The 13,524-nt window shown below is 34.5% G+C and overlaps 1 protein-coding gene and 1 pseudogene across 1 annotated transcript in view; one reads left to right on the forward strand and one right to left on the reverse strand.

Moving 5' to 3' along the window:
* The window catches only part of CCDC171 (coiled-coil domain containing 171), a 524,774-nt gene that overhangs the window by 325,185 nt on the left and 186,065 nt on the right, over positions 1 to 13,524 (forward strand).
* On the reverse strand, positions 116 to 509 carry LOC119504720 (annotated as a pseudogene).

Here is a 13,524-nt window from a genome sequence, read left to right on the forward strand (position 1 = left end):
TCTCTCCCTATATATAAATTTAAGCTAAGATTTTGTGATCAAACTTTATTTTATGAAAATTATCAATTGCATTTTTTCCATTGAGGCATTTTATTTGTATGTATGTATTATATTCCTAGAAAAAGAATTCTGTGATTTTCCCTCCTGCCTGTTTTCCTCTTGCTTCCTGGTAGTCCACGATGCCAGCTAAAGTGGTCAGTACATCGAAACCAAACTGGCAGGATGGAAGCAGATTATTCTGCCATTTTTCTTGATCTTTAAATTGCACATCAAATATAGGACTAATCACTCCACACTTTCTTAACCTACTTGTGAGGTTCACAACAATTTTCTAAGCTCTGTGATTATCAATGGCTTCTAATTTTCCAGTGTAACCAGGCTTCTCATTACAGTTAGAAACTGAACAATGACTTTGGAGTGTGGCCTGATAAGAACCTGGCATTTGCCTTTTTTCTCAGCTTGTTGATGCTCTTGAGAGCATCATCCTGGACATTCATGTGCACCATTGTTGCGGCATGGAAAGATGGTTGACAGAACCAGTAGCATTTTTGTTACACAAAGTTTATGCATATTGTTGAAAATGATGAAAAAATACAAATGAGAAAAAAGAAGAGAGTCTTTCTGTTGCCATTTTGGTGTATATTTTTCTGATTTTTAAAATGTATATACTTATATATTTGAATGCATATTAATGTAGTTAATAAATACACATATAATTTGTGTATTTTAAATTATGGTTTCATGTTTTGCAGTGTTATAGTACCCACTTTTTAAATTTAGAAATATATCTTGGCTAATTTTCTATTTCAATGATTGTAATTTGTTTTTAAGAAGGGAAAGAAAAAGAGTGAAGGTTTTCTTATACAAGTTCTTTCTTCATTGGATATTTTAGAATGAAAAATATTAAAGTATGCATATACTAAATATAAATAAGGGAAGACTTTGGAAAAACATGTCCTTTTTGAATTATAGCTGGACTGGTGAATTTATTTTAATTTGTAGTGTGCAAAGTCAATGTTTCTCTGTAAGACATCAGCATGCTTTCAGCATTTCTTCATATTGATCTAAATTTCAAATGACTTGTAATTTTTAAATATTGAATCATCGGGCATTTATTTGCCTGATGATTCAGTATTTAATAGGAATAGAAGCTGGTTTTCTAAAGTATGCACTAATAGGTTCATAAATTTATAAATTCTAGAGAAAATTGGCTTATGTGAAAATATATTTCAGTCAGGATACCCTGTATTATGTTGTGGTGAAAAATGACTCCAAAATTTCAATGACTTTATAAAAACAAGCAGTTTTTCACACATTATACATATCCGTCGTGGTCAGCTGTGCTTCTGGTCCATCACTCTAGGATCATTCTGATCTTCATTCTAGGAATAAGGTAGCATCCCCTACCTGGGACCCTGTTGTTTTCATGGTATAGGTCTCTATATGGGACATTGCCGGTCTCATGTCTGCCAGGAGGTGACATATTTGTCCTTGGGTTTAAGGTCAGTCTCTTGTAGGCAGCATATAAATGGATCATACTTGTTTATCTGTTCTGCCAGTCTGTGACTTTTGATTGGGTACTTAATTGTAACATTCAATGATATTACTCTATAGCAGTACTTATTTCAACCATTTTATCCTATGGTTTTTATATGTCATATCTCATTTTTGGCTCTCGTTGAACCCTTTTAGTCACCTTTACTTCATTTCTATATTCTCCTCCAGATCTGTCTCTCCTGTCTTTTCCTTTTAGCCTTGACAGAACTCTCTCCGTTCCATTTATGCATCAATATTTCAATCTCTCCCTCATTCATGAAGGACAGTTTTTTAGGATAAAGTGTTTTTGCCAGGCAGTTTTTCTCTTTCAGTATCTTAAGTATATATTGCCACTGCCTTCTCACCTCCATGGTTTCTGACGAGAAATTGTCACTTAGCCTTATTGTGTTTCCCTTGTATGTGATGAATCACTTTTCTATTGTTATTTTCAGTGTTCTCTCTTTATCTTTGGCTATTGACTTTCTGATTAGTATACATTTCAGTGTAGGTCTATTAAGATTTATTCTATTTGGAGTATGTTGTGTTTCTTGACATGTATTTTATGTCTTTCATAGGAGTTGGGAAATTTTCAGCCATTATTTCCTCATATATTCTTTCTGTTCCTTTTTCCCTCTCTTCTTCTGGGACACACATGATGTGTATGCTTGTGTGCTTTGTGCTGTCATTCAAATCCCTAAGACCCTGTTCAATTTTTCCCATTCTTATCTCTAATCTATTCTTCTGTCTGTAAGATTTCAACTGTCCTGTCTTCTAGCCACTGACTCTGTTTTCTGCCTTTCAAATATGCTGTTGGATGTCTCCAGTGTATTTTTTTCCAGTGTATTTTTAATCTCTTCTATTGTGTCTTTCACTCCCATCATTTCTGTATGTTTTCTTCTTTGTTTTCACCCTATGTCTTCTTAATATTGTTTATCTCTTTAGCTGCATTTTCCTTAATCCCCTTGAATTGATTTGGGAGATTTGTTTGAACATCTTTGATTAGTTGTTCCAAATTCTATGTTGCCTCTGAAGTTTTAATTTGTTCCTTTGACTGGGCTGTATCTTCCTGTTTCTTATAATGGTTTTTAATTTTTTGATGGCATCTAGGCATCTGATTATCTTGATGAGTTTACTCTAGAGGTCAATTTCTCTCTCAAGTAGGGTTTTCTTAATTGGCTTTGTGCTAAGGCACTTCTTTGACACTTGGTCCAACTCATAAGTGGAATAAGTCTTTAGAATCACTTTTGTTTTACTGATTAGTTTTTTTAGTGCTTATTCATCTTAATCTTGCGCTGGATGTATGATACAACTTTTGAGATTATACTATTTGTGTAATTGTTTCACCCCCAGGAGAAAGCTTCCTCTCCCCTGTTCCTTCTCCAGGAATGTTGATTTGTTCTATTTGTTGTTATTTGCCTCTGTAGTTTTTAAACTCTCCTCTTGTAGTTTCTAGCTGCTTTTGCCTGGAGCACAGATTTTGCAAGGGGACTGGAGAGGACCGGAGAGGACTTTCCCAAGTCAGTATTTCCCAGTCAAAACAGGGCCAGGACCCACGATGGGGACGTAGATTGGTTCCAGTGTGCCTTGGGGAGGAGACCCAGAAGTACACCAAACTTCTCTTTGCCAGCTCCCTGAATCAGTGCTTTCTGGCCTACCCAGCATATGGAACTCTTCAGCAAACTATTTCACACAGTGGGACTTGTGCCTTCAAGTCTCAACGCTCTCTGAATGTGTTGAGGTCAGAGTTGAAACAGAGGCTGCCAGCCACTTTTGTCTTGGGTAGGTTGATTCCCTAACACAGGGCTGGGACCTAGCAGTCTGAATTCACTGATCAAAAGCCATGAGGAATGCTGGGCTGAGGTCCCCCCACCCCCTTTTCTTGGGGAAGAGCCACCCTTCAGTGAACTGTTCCCTGCCACCCTAAGAAGGTACTGTGACTTTAAATCCCCCCCCCCCCCCACGCCACTTCCACACATGTCAGGGGTGGAGTTGTAACAAAGACTGCTGTCTCCTTTTTTCCTGGTTGGGTTGAAACCATAGCTGTCCTCAGAGCCAGCACCCAGAGTTCTGAATTCAGTAACCAAAAGCTGTAATTGGTGCCTGGCCATGCTCCACCCTTTGCCCCCAATTCTTGGAGAAGAGGACTTTATTTCCAGTCATGGACTGGATCCCACAGCAGCCTGCTGCAAGGGGGGATGGTGGGGTGGGGGGTGATGGGCACCAGCCTCCTCAGTGTGGAGAGTTTTACTCACAGCTCTTTGCAGGTTATCAGTCTCTTCCATCTGCTCTTCCCTAGGTGGTATACAGTGTTCTTTTGGTCTTTGGAGTCCCTGAACAGTCATGTCAGACAGTTCCTGGCTGTTTACTAGCTGCCCTGGAGGATGAACTGAGTCTTTGAAGCTCCCTGCTTTGCCATCTTACCCCACCTTTTCTTCTTGTATTTTTGAAAGACAGCTTTGCTAGATACAGAATTCTTAGTTGGCAGTTTTTTGCTTTCAGTACTTTAAATATGTCATTGTGCTGTCTTCTTGCCTCCATGGTTTCTGATGTGAAATTGGAACTTATCTTATTGAGGCTGTCTTGTATATGACATGTTGCTTCTCTCGTAACCTTCAGAATTCTTTCTTTATATTTGACATTCGACAATTTGATTTTAATATGCTGCAGTTTGTGTCTATTTGAGTTCACCCTGTTTGGAGTTTGTGGAATATCTTGGATGTGTATATTCATGTCTTTTCTTAAGACTTTAATTTTCTCCTTTGCTTGGGCCATCACTCCCTGTTTCTTTGTATATTTTGTAATCTTTTGTTGAAATCTGGGTATTTTGATATTTTAATGTGTTTTTGCTGGAATTTAGACTCTGAGACATCTGTTCCTTAGGCTTGTATCCAATTAGTGTTATGATCGAGCTTTCCTTGAATTCCAGGAGCTAACAACAACAACAAAAAATACAAACACCTTTTCCAGTCTTTGCAAATTGACTTGTATGAGTGCTCTCCTTTAGTGCTTATCCTTACAATGAGTTTAGAGAATAGCTTGAGAACAAAGTGTACGGGTGTCCCTGATCTTTTCAAAGCATGTGTCTTAGGCATGTTTGTGTGTCGTAGGAGTTCCCTCATTTGCATGGCTGTGTACATCCCCTTTTCCCTAGGAAACAGCTTCTTCACACTCCTGGGCACTGCACTGCCAGAAATTCTTTGCCCCAGGCAGCATAACTTGACTGCTCTCCCATAGCATACTGTAGGAGAGCTCTGTTAGCTGTTTTCTACACTCATGGCAAGTTCTGGGACAGTGAGCCTGAGATGAGTGTCCTAGTACGGCTCTTCAGGTTGCCACCGTATAGATTGGGGCAGACATTCATGCTCCCAGCTTGTTATTCTGCTCTTCTGGGACATGGAGTGCAGGCCATGTCCATGCTGAGCTGGTGAGGGGTGAGGGAGGGGCAGTCAGGGTATGATGACATCTTACCACATTTAAGTTGATTTTTCTTGATTTGGTGTTCACCCTTTACTGCAATCCTTTAACTGTTTTCTGGAGCATTGAGAAAGATGAATTTGCCCATTCTTGCTAGTTATTCAAAGCTTCTATTGGTGGGACAGAGCCCAATCTTCTCATTCCATCATCTTGAGCAGGGGAGGAACTTATATTTGTTTTTATTCCTTTAAAAATTCCCTTAATGAGGAGTGAAATTGGAGATGGCGTATTCTCAACAAATCCAAAACAGTTTTGGTTTTCTTCCATATTGGACTATGTTGCTATTTCTTTGTTTGGGCATGACATGAAGAGGTTCTTTCCATTGAGAAGCCAAGTTGAATGAAAATACGTTTTTTATACAAGTGAAAATATGTTTTTTATGCACTTTTATCTCCTGTTGGGATAGTTGGACTATCAATGATAGGTGGGGTGTGAGAGAAACTGAGTGAAAGAGCAGATTTTGTTGTTACATTTTTTTCTTCTTTTTTTAAATGCAATTTTATTGAGAGATAATCATATAACATGTAATCATTCAAAGTGTACAATCAGTTGTTCACAGTATCGTCATAGATTGTGCTTTCATCAACCAATCAAATTTTGAACGTTTTCATTACTCCAAAAATAAAATTAAAATAAAAAAGAACATCCCAAACATCCCATTCCCCTCCTCCCCCATTGTTTTTACTTTTTTAATGCAGTTTAATTGAGCTTTATTCACACACTGTACAGTCAGTCACCCACAGTGTACAGTCAGTTATTCACAGCACTGTCATACAGTTGTGTGTTCATCACCAGAATCAATTTTTGACCCTTTTCCTTAAGCCAAAATAAAAATAAAAGCAAAAAAGAACACCTAAATCTTCCCATCCCCTCCATCCCACCCTATTCTTCATCTAATTTTTGTCCCCAGTTTTCCACTCATCTGTCCACACACTGGATAAAGGGAGTGTGAGAACAAGGTTTTCACAGTCACACAGTCACACTATGCAGTCTACATAGTTATACAATCGTCTTCAAGAATCAAGGTCACTGGGTTATGTTTGACAACTTCAGGTATCTCCCTCTAGCCATTCTAACACACTAAAGACTAAAAGATGATACCTGTATAGTGCATAATGTCTCTTATACAGACTTTCTTTAGGCAAGTGTTTCTGACCTGGAAGGAGAATCAGAATTACTGTATTTGAATTGTTGATTTCTCTTTCTGTCTCTCTTCTTTCCCCATCTCCTTTCCTCTATGCCTTGCAGGTTAAGTATAGTGGAATTCTCTTAAGTCAAATGCAAATCTACTTTCATATCTTTGATTAGAAAATTTGGGGAATAATTCTGTTACTATAACATTATATGATAGTCTGTATGGTGTCAGGTCTTTAAGGGTGGCATTGTGGATTAAATTGGGTATGTAGGTGTCCTTTTATATAATAGCTAATTTTATCAGAAGGGTATGTATGTCTGGAAGGACTTCTATTTATTTTAAGTGAAAGAAACAGTAGGTGTTGACATTATAGAGCCTGAAATCTTGAAATGCTGTTGTGATGATGTGGAGTTCCTGTTATAACTATTTTGAAAGTTGAGATGTACTAAGCAACCACGTTTTCAAGATCTACAGGGAAAGTTCAGTGCTCCTGATAACTTATAAAGGAAAGAGACACAGGAAAGTCCATTGCTTTTTGAAAGTTTAATAAAAAGAGGTCATTCCCTTTTAGTCTTGAAGTATATAAAATTCCTTACTACAGTGGAGCGCTATACAATTTGTCCTTACTTGGCAAATATAAATTTTTAAAATTCCTGTCCACACACAGGAATTCTTGAGTTGTGTATGCTTCAGTTTTTGATGTTGAAAGTATGTCACTAAGAAAGACTAAAGTTCTTTTTGGACTTCATTCCCATATCAATAGAAAGCAGCCATTTATAAAGACATAAAAATTCCTTACTGTATGAGAATTTGATAAATAAATTAAATACTGTTTTCACATTTCCATGAGGATTTCCCAGTTAGTAGATTTTATGGAAAATCTGGAGAGATGGTTACTAATACCATTGTGGTGCAGGGTAAAGAATAATGGTTTGGATTTAGAAGACTTGGGTTTGTGTTTTGGTATAAACCCATTTACTAGTTGCCTGACCTTGGGCAAATTACTTAACTTCTTAGATTCTTAGTTTCCTTATATATGAAATAAATGGATTATTGAAGAATCAAATGAGTTTACCTGTATAGTACTTGTATGATGATGATGATGCACTTGTATGATGATGATGATGATGCACTTGTATGCTGCTGCTGCTGCTGCTGCTAATGGTACTTAGTAGTCTCTTAAGTAATTTTTTCCAGAGAGTGTGGGGGAAATAATAGCAACAATTATAATAGCAAACTTCTGTGGGACACCTATAATATGGCAGGCTTTGTTGTAATCATTTACAAGAACAGGCCTAATGCCTTAATACAAAGGTGAAACGCTCCATATATTGAAAGTTAGTAAGGGTTTGATGTTCAGTTTTTTTTTTCCCTGTGAACATACCTCTAAAATTAAGATATGAATCAGTGGTAAAAACCTAATGTACAAACTTTCATTTAATGAACAAACTTTTAAGAAGAAAACAAACAAACTTTATTTACATTTAAGTCTAAAAGTATATAAGTTTATTTTTCCAATTTAGATTTGACCTTCTGGTTCTCTTAACTGTTTTTCACTCATCTGGTTCACTTTTACTAACATTAATTAATTTATAGTATGTTCAAAATAGTCCTTTAAAATCTGCCATAAAATGAAAAATATTAATGAGAGTAATTTAATTATTGATAGATGTACCTACTGTATTATTCAATAATACCACAAAAAATTCTTGCAATTGAAAGCTTCTTTCAGTGATAATTTCATTTTATTTGTGTGTTAGGAACCTACTATATGAAGCCTTTTATAAATTATTCATCTGCTTTCAAACTCTTGGATAGTTTTTTATAATTCTCAAATGATTTCAAAGTAGTATTTACATTCCAAATAGTAGTTTTCTACAACTTAATTCACAGCTTGACACATTTAAAATATTGCTAGGGAATTCAGCAACTTTTTGGACTACCATGTAGCTCAGATTGTCAATTGTGTGAAGTTTTGCGGACCTGCTGAGTGTCCTGTAGTTGGTAAGGCCCAACAGAAGAACCTATGTGTATTGTATTCCCTTATATTTTTTGATATCTACTGAGAGAGCTTAGAGTTCACCAAAGAGCTGATTTTGTTATAGCATGATAATGGTTGTCACCCACAGGAAGTTTCTGTTTCATGAGGCCTGTAGTTACAGCCAAATACAGATTGCTTTATCGTCTAAGAAGATGTTACTATTACATTACTGCTTATACACCATGTGTCACAATAAATCTAGCTACCACTTGTCTGTTCTGTATTTTACTGAGTTATTTTCCAATTGAGAGGGCTCATGATTCTTTTTAATATCTGTCTTCTTTATCATTTAAACCGTCTTAAGTATTTCACTCCCTCTTTACCCTATTATTATCTAACACTTTTATTATACCGGAAAGAGTTTTGAGGTATATATGTGCAGCTTAGAACAGCCAACATTCAATGTATTTTGGCCACTTTTATGAGGATTTTTTTCCATTATATTTTGCTATTGATCACTTTCAGTAAGTTTACTGGGATTAGCTTTTTCTTTTTATATTGGTGGAATTTAGGAGGATATTTTCAAAGGAATATGTGAGAATATAGCACTAATAACCGGAAGGCAAAATCTTATGGCATACTTTGAAACGTTAAGGGTGAATTTTCATATTCATTTGCTCCATCTTTTGTTAATCTACTATATGGCCTGTTTATAAAAATTCTTATTTCATACTTTGTTAATTTCTTATCTTTTTCAAGTATTTCAAATTGTTATTTAAAAAATTAGATATATATTATGAAAATAAGGCAAACATAGTATATAAACTCCTAAGTTGCCACATGTAGGTAGGGATTTAAAGAAGACTGTATAATGATACTATATGTAGAAGTATAATTATTATAGTAATTATGCATATTAAATTTGTGGGACCTTTTATGGTTTATGGGACACTCTCTCATCCATTGTCTTACTAGACATTTAAGTTCTAACTTGGACTGCCATTTATTCATTCCCCAGAAGTGGGTAAGTTATGGATCTTTAACTTCAGTTTATAAATATGTCACCTACCTTCTGCATAGGGTTATTATTAGAAAACTAAAAAAGAGTGTCTCTAAGGAAGATAATTTATAATTGCAGAACTTTTTGTTCAAATTTTCCATATAAAATATAGAATACCAAATTTAAGTGTATTCATATATTGTACCACCTACTAGCATCTTTAACTATTTTGTATTAATTGTAAATTCTCTAATTGTTTATCTTATATAAATTTCCACATTTCTTGAATAAGAAAAAATTCTTTAGTTTCATCCCTTAACCCTATCATAAACATGATGGTTTTATCATTTTAACTTTAGACTTTTGTGGCAACCTGCACAGTTTGATCCACCCAGCAGCCACTCAATTCTTGGATCATATAATTTTCTAGTTGTCACATTTTAATAGTAAGGTTGAAGACAACACCATTTCCTTTCCCACATTAATTTTAGTGCCTTGAGATATTTAGCCAATTCATTCTAATCTAGGAGAATTTATTCAGAAGTTACAGTGAGACAGCAGTAAATGCTATTTTTAAAAATTTTCTAGATTTTTTTTCCCTCCTAATCTAGGAAATGTAGCTTAGTTCATTGTAACGCTGTGTTATCTGGCCTTTCATTTTGTATGACTAACTTTTTATACCAAATTGAATAGGCCATTAGCTTTTAGTCTGTAGGAATGTGGATCCATAGATATTTCCCATTAGGGAAAAAAAAATCTGTAAAAGCAGTATCCCCTGGGGCTCAGTCTTCCTAGCTGGCCTAATGGTCTAAAGAACTGCTGTACTCAACCCTCATGAGAAAGAATTATGTTGGATGATTCCCTTGATGTCCAGAAATATTAAGTGGAGAGATGTATGCATCTTTTCGGGTTATGTATTTTTTGGACTGTACCACATTTAATAATCAAATATTCTGATTCAGGGAATTCATTTTGTAAATTTTATAATTTAAAAATTATTATCTAATAAAATTATAACCCATGTGTATCTTGTGTTGTGTTTATAGGTTTTGCTGAAATATTAAGGAATACTATATTTAGAGAACCAAGTTATTTTGATGAGATTTTTCTTTTTAAAGAAATTTTAGGAATTTCACTTCAAAAATCATTTCCAGTGGTAATGGTTGCACAACTCTGTGAATGTACTAAAACCCCTGAATTGTATGTTTTAAAAGGGTGAATGGTATGGTATGTGAATTATATCTCAATAGAGCTGTTATTTAAAAAAATGCTCCACTGCACAAAATGTTTTTATAGGTGTAAAGTAATAGAAAGAATTTCAATTTATATTCAGAATTTATTTTGAAAAAGTATTAGCCTTAATAAACATTTTGAGCTTTAGAAATATAAAATCACGTGTGACTCTTTTAAAACATCACTTGTGTAAATTATAGACACTTCAGAAACTATAGATAAGAAAACAAGACATTTAAAACAATATGTAGGTCTTCTAATAATTGTATCTGCCATGTAATCTACTTCTAAGCATTTTCTACACTTAACTTCTTCCTTTGTGTCTGTATTTTTTGTCCTGGCTTTCACTAGTGATAAATAGTTTTTCATGACTATTTTAGGAAAAGAATCAGATGTAAATATCTTCTTATCAGAGTAGTTTAGTGAAAGCATTGACTTTTTTCCCCCTGGATTATGAGTAGTGTACCTGAAGGTGAGCTATGAACTAAGCCAAAACAATAAATACATTGCATAATATATTGAAATACTGTCAGATTGGGATTTGGTTTGAAAAATTTGCTTTACATTATGAATTTAAATTGAAAACTCGGAATCTTTGGTAAATAATATTGTGGCATTGGTTCTTGTATAGTTGGCTTATTTTTCTGCCTTTAAAGACTTATCATATTTAACGTTAACTTTCTAACAGAATTCTTCACAACAATGTTTAAGATAACTACACCATCAGGTTTTGACGTTTTGTTTTTTTTGTAAATATTAAGACATGAGTACAAAATGAGGCTGCATTGTGGATTAAGTGAAATATCTCAAGGCTGTACTGTTCTGATAACTGAACCTGTAGTGACCTTTCTCAGACACAATTACAGAGCTGTATGTTTTTCCTTTAATTTCATCAGGGGTTTAATTAGTATACAAATAAAACTTCCCTTATCTTCCTTTCTACCTAATTGGCTTGTCTTCGCTTATAGATGAAGTATGTGAAAGTGGGCTGTAATTAGGTTGACCGTGTTAACCTTTTTTCCTCAAATGTACTGTTGCCTCAAGGCCTCAAGGCCTAAAAACAGTGCTTTGGATTATTGCTTTGCAATCACTATGGCTGTCCCATAGGTTTTCTCATGAGCAGAAGGGCTTTGGGTGCTTCAGGTTCCCACTGCTTAACAGGATCTTCATTCTTCTCCCCACTAAATGTTTATTGATTATCTCGCTGTTCCAGGCTCAGCCTCCAACAACTTAATATCAGGTGACAGTCAGGAGAGTTCTCCAAGTAATTAGAGTTGAGCATTGGGGGAACAATTAGGAGCAGAGTTATTAAACTTGATTTATCCTATTCTCTCCTGAACAGTTTCTTGGATATCAGAACATCACACTTTCACAATCTACCCTGGTTGAGAAATTAGTGGCTAACCTGCTGCTTATCATTGTTGCCTTGCTGCCTGGAGGCACATCCTTTTGGTTTCAGTCATTTGGTTGGAAATATTAGAGTCTATAAAGTTTATCATGGGTTGTAATTAGATAAATCTGAACAGGAGAAAAACAAAGCTGAACTTAAAATTGTGTGTGTATATATATATGTATATATATGATATAGATACATATGTTATATATATGTATATATATATTTAGGCTTTGTGTTAGGATTTTTAAAAGAATCTTCCTTTATCATCAAAAACAGGAAATGTGGGTATTAGGGAAAAGACGTATCCTTGAATCACTTTTTATATCTTGGTGTATTGTACACATACCCATGAACATTGATATATGTGTATATATTCCTTTATGATGTCCCTCAACTCTTTAAAAAGATAATTCCTTGTCTACAAGTAATATAGCTATGATTATTCTTTTTCAGAAACTATTATTTTTTCATTTTCACACTTAAGGAAGTATGTTTACATCACTTTTTGTTACTTTTTGATAATTTCAAAGTCTTAGACTAGGTTGTTCAGTCTAAATAATGAAATAATGTAAGCTTTAGAAGAGTGTGGTGGCTCCTTGTCATTGCTCCTGAGTGATGAAAATGAAGAACAATGGAAATAAGAAGATTTAGATACATAGTAGAAATCCTAATGCTATGAGTTATATCTTCTTTGAAAAACTATCATAGAATTGCTGAAAAGTCAAGTGTGGTTTTATAATGATTCCAAGGTCATGGGTTCTCACAGATTGGACCAGTGAGCTTCAATCTGGAGAAGACTGAAAACAATATGCTGAATTTTGGGTAGCCCTCTTACAAATATACACCTCTAGTCATAAGAGTTACTGAGCAAGAAAATTTGAATGGATTGGCACAAATTTATTATTTCTGTTAGAAAATGAATTCAAACTTTATGAGTAACTGGTGATGGATCATTAATTTTATCTTCATATCTGAAAAATAGCATTTTTTACTGCTTGAAAGATGCCAAAAATACTGGCTTTAAAAGGACTCAAATGAGTTTATTTTTTTAAAGAAATTTCACGATACTTCAGTGTTTAAATATCTTAACATTGGCACAAAATAAGTGGGTTTAGTGGGTATTTTAACCCAGTCTTTATCTTTTCTTAACGTTGGTTTGAATCAGTGAATATTTCCATTGTGGGATGATTGGAAATTTAACATATGAAAGATTTAAAATAAAATATAATATCTGATAAACAATTACAGTTTGCTTATGTTTAATTCTTTGATTTGTATTTGTCAGATGGCATCTTGACAGTTTGAAAAGTGAAATACTGAATTTAAAAAATTGAAAGCTGATTGCTTACAATTCACCAGTTTTAGAGTGAATTAATTGTTTTATTCTGTATAGACAGCTTGAGCTTTTCATAATGTCCATTGTGAATGCATTTAAAGAATACTGTTAGAATAATTTTAAACATGAAATCAGAGCATTTTGATTATTGTTCCATTGTGAATGCATTTAAAGAATACTGTTAGAATAATTTTAAACATGAAATCAGAGCATTTTGATTATTGTTTACAGGATTTTTGAAGCACAATTGTAGACATTTATGTATGGCTAAACTCTGAGTGAGAAGAAAAAAATATGTGTATACAGTCAACCATTTAGCTCATTGTCCAACAAATTTAATTGAAAAATTGTTTTAGCAGTGCATATTCTAGAAATTTCATACGCAAAGGAGTGAGCAGATTTTTAGTACCAAGAAAAATCCCGATCCACATAC

Source organism: Choloepus didactylus, chromosome 10, assembly GCF_015220235.1.
Source record: "Choloepus didactylus isolate mChoDid1 chromosome 10, mChoDid1.pri, whole genome shotgun sequence".
Lineage (NCBI taxonomy): Eukaryota > Metazoa > Chordata > Mammalia > Pilosa > Megalonychidae > Choloepus > Choloepus didactylus.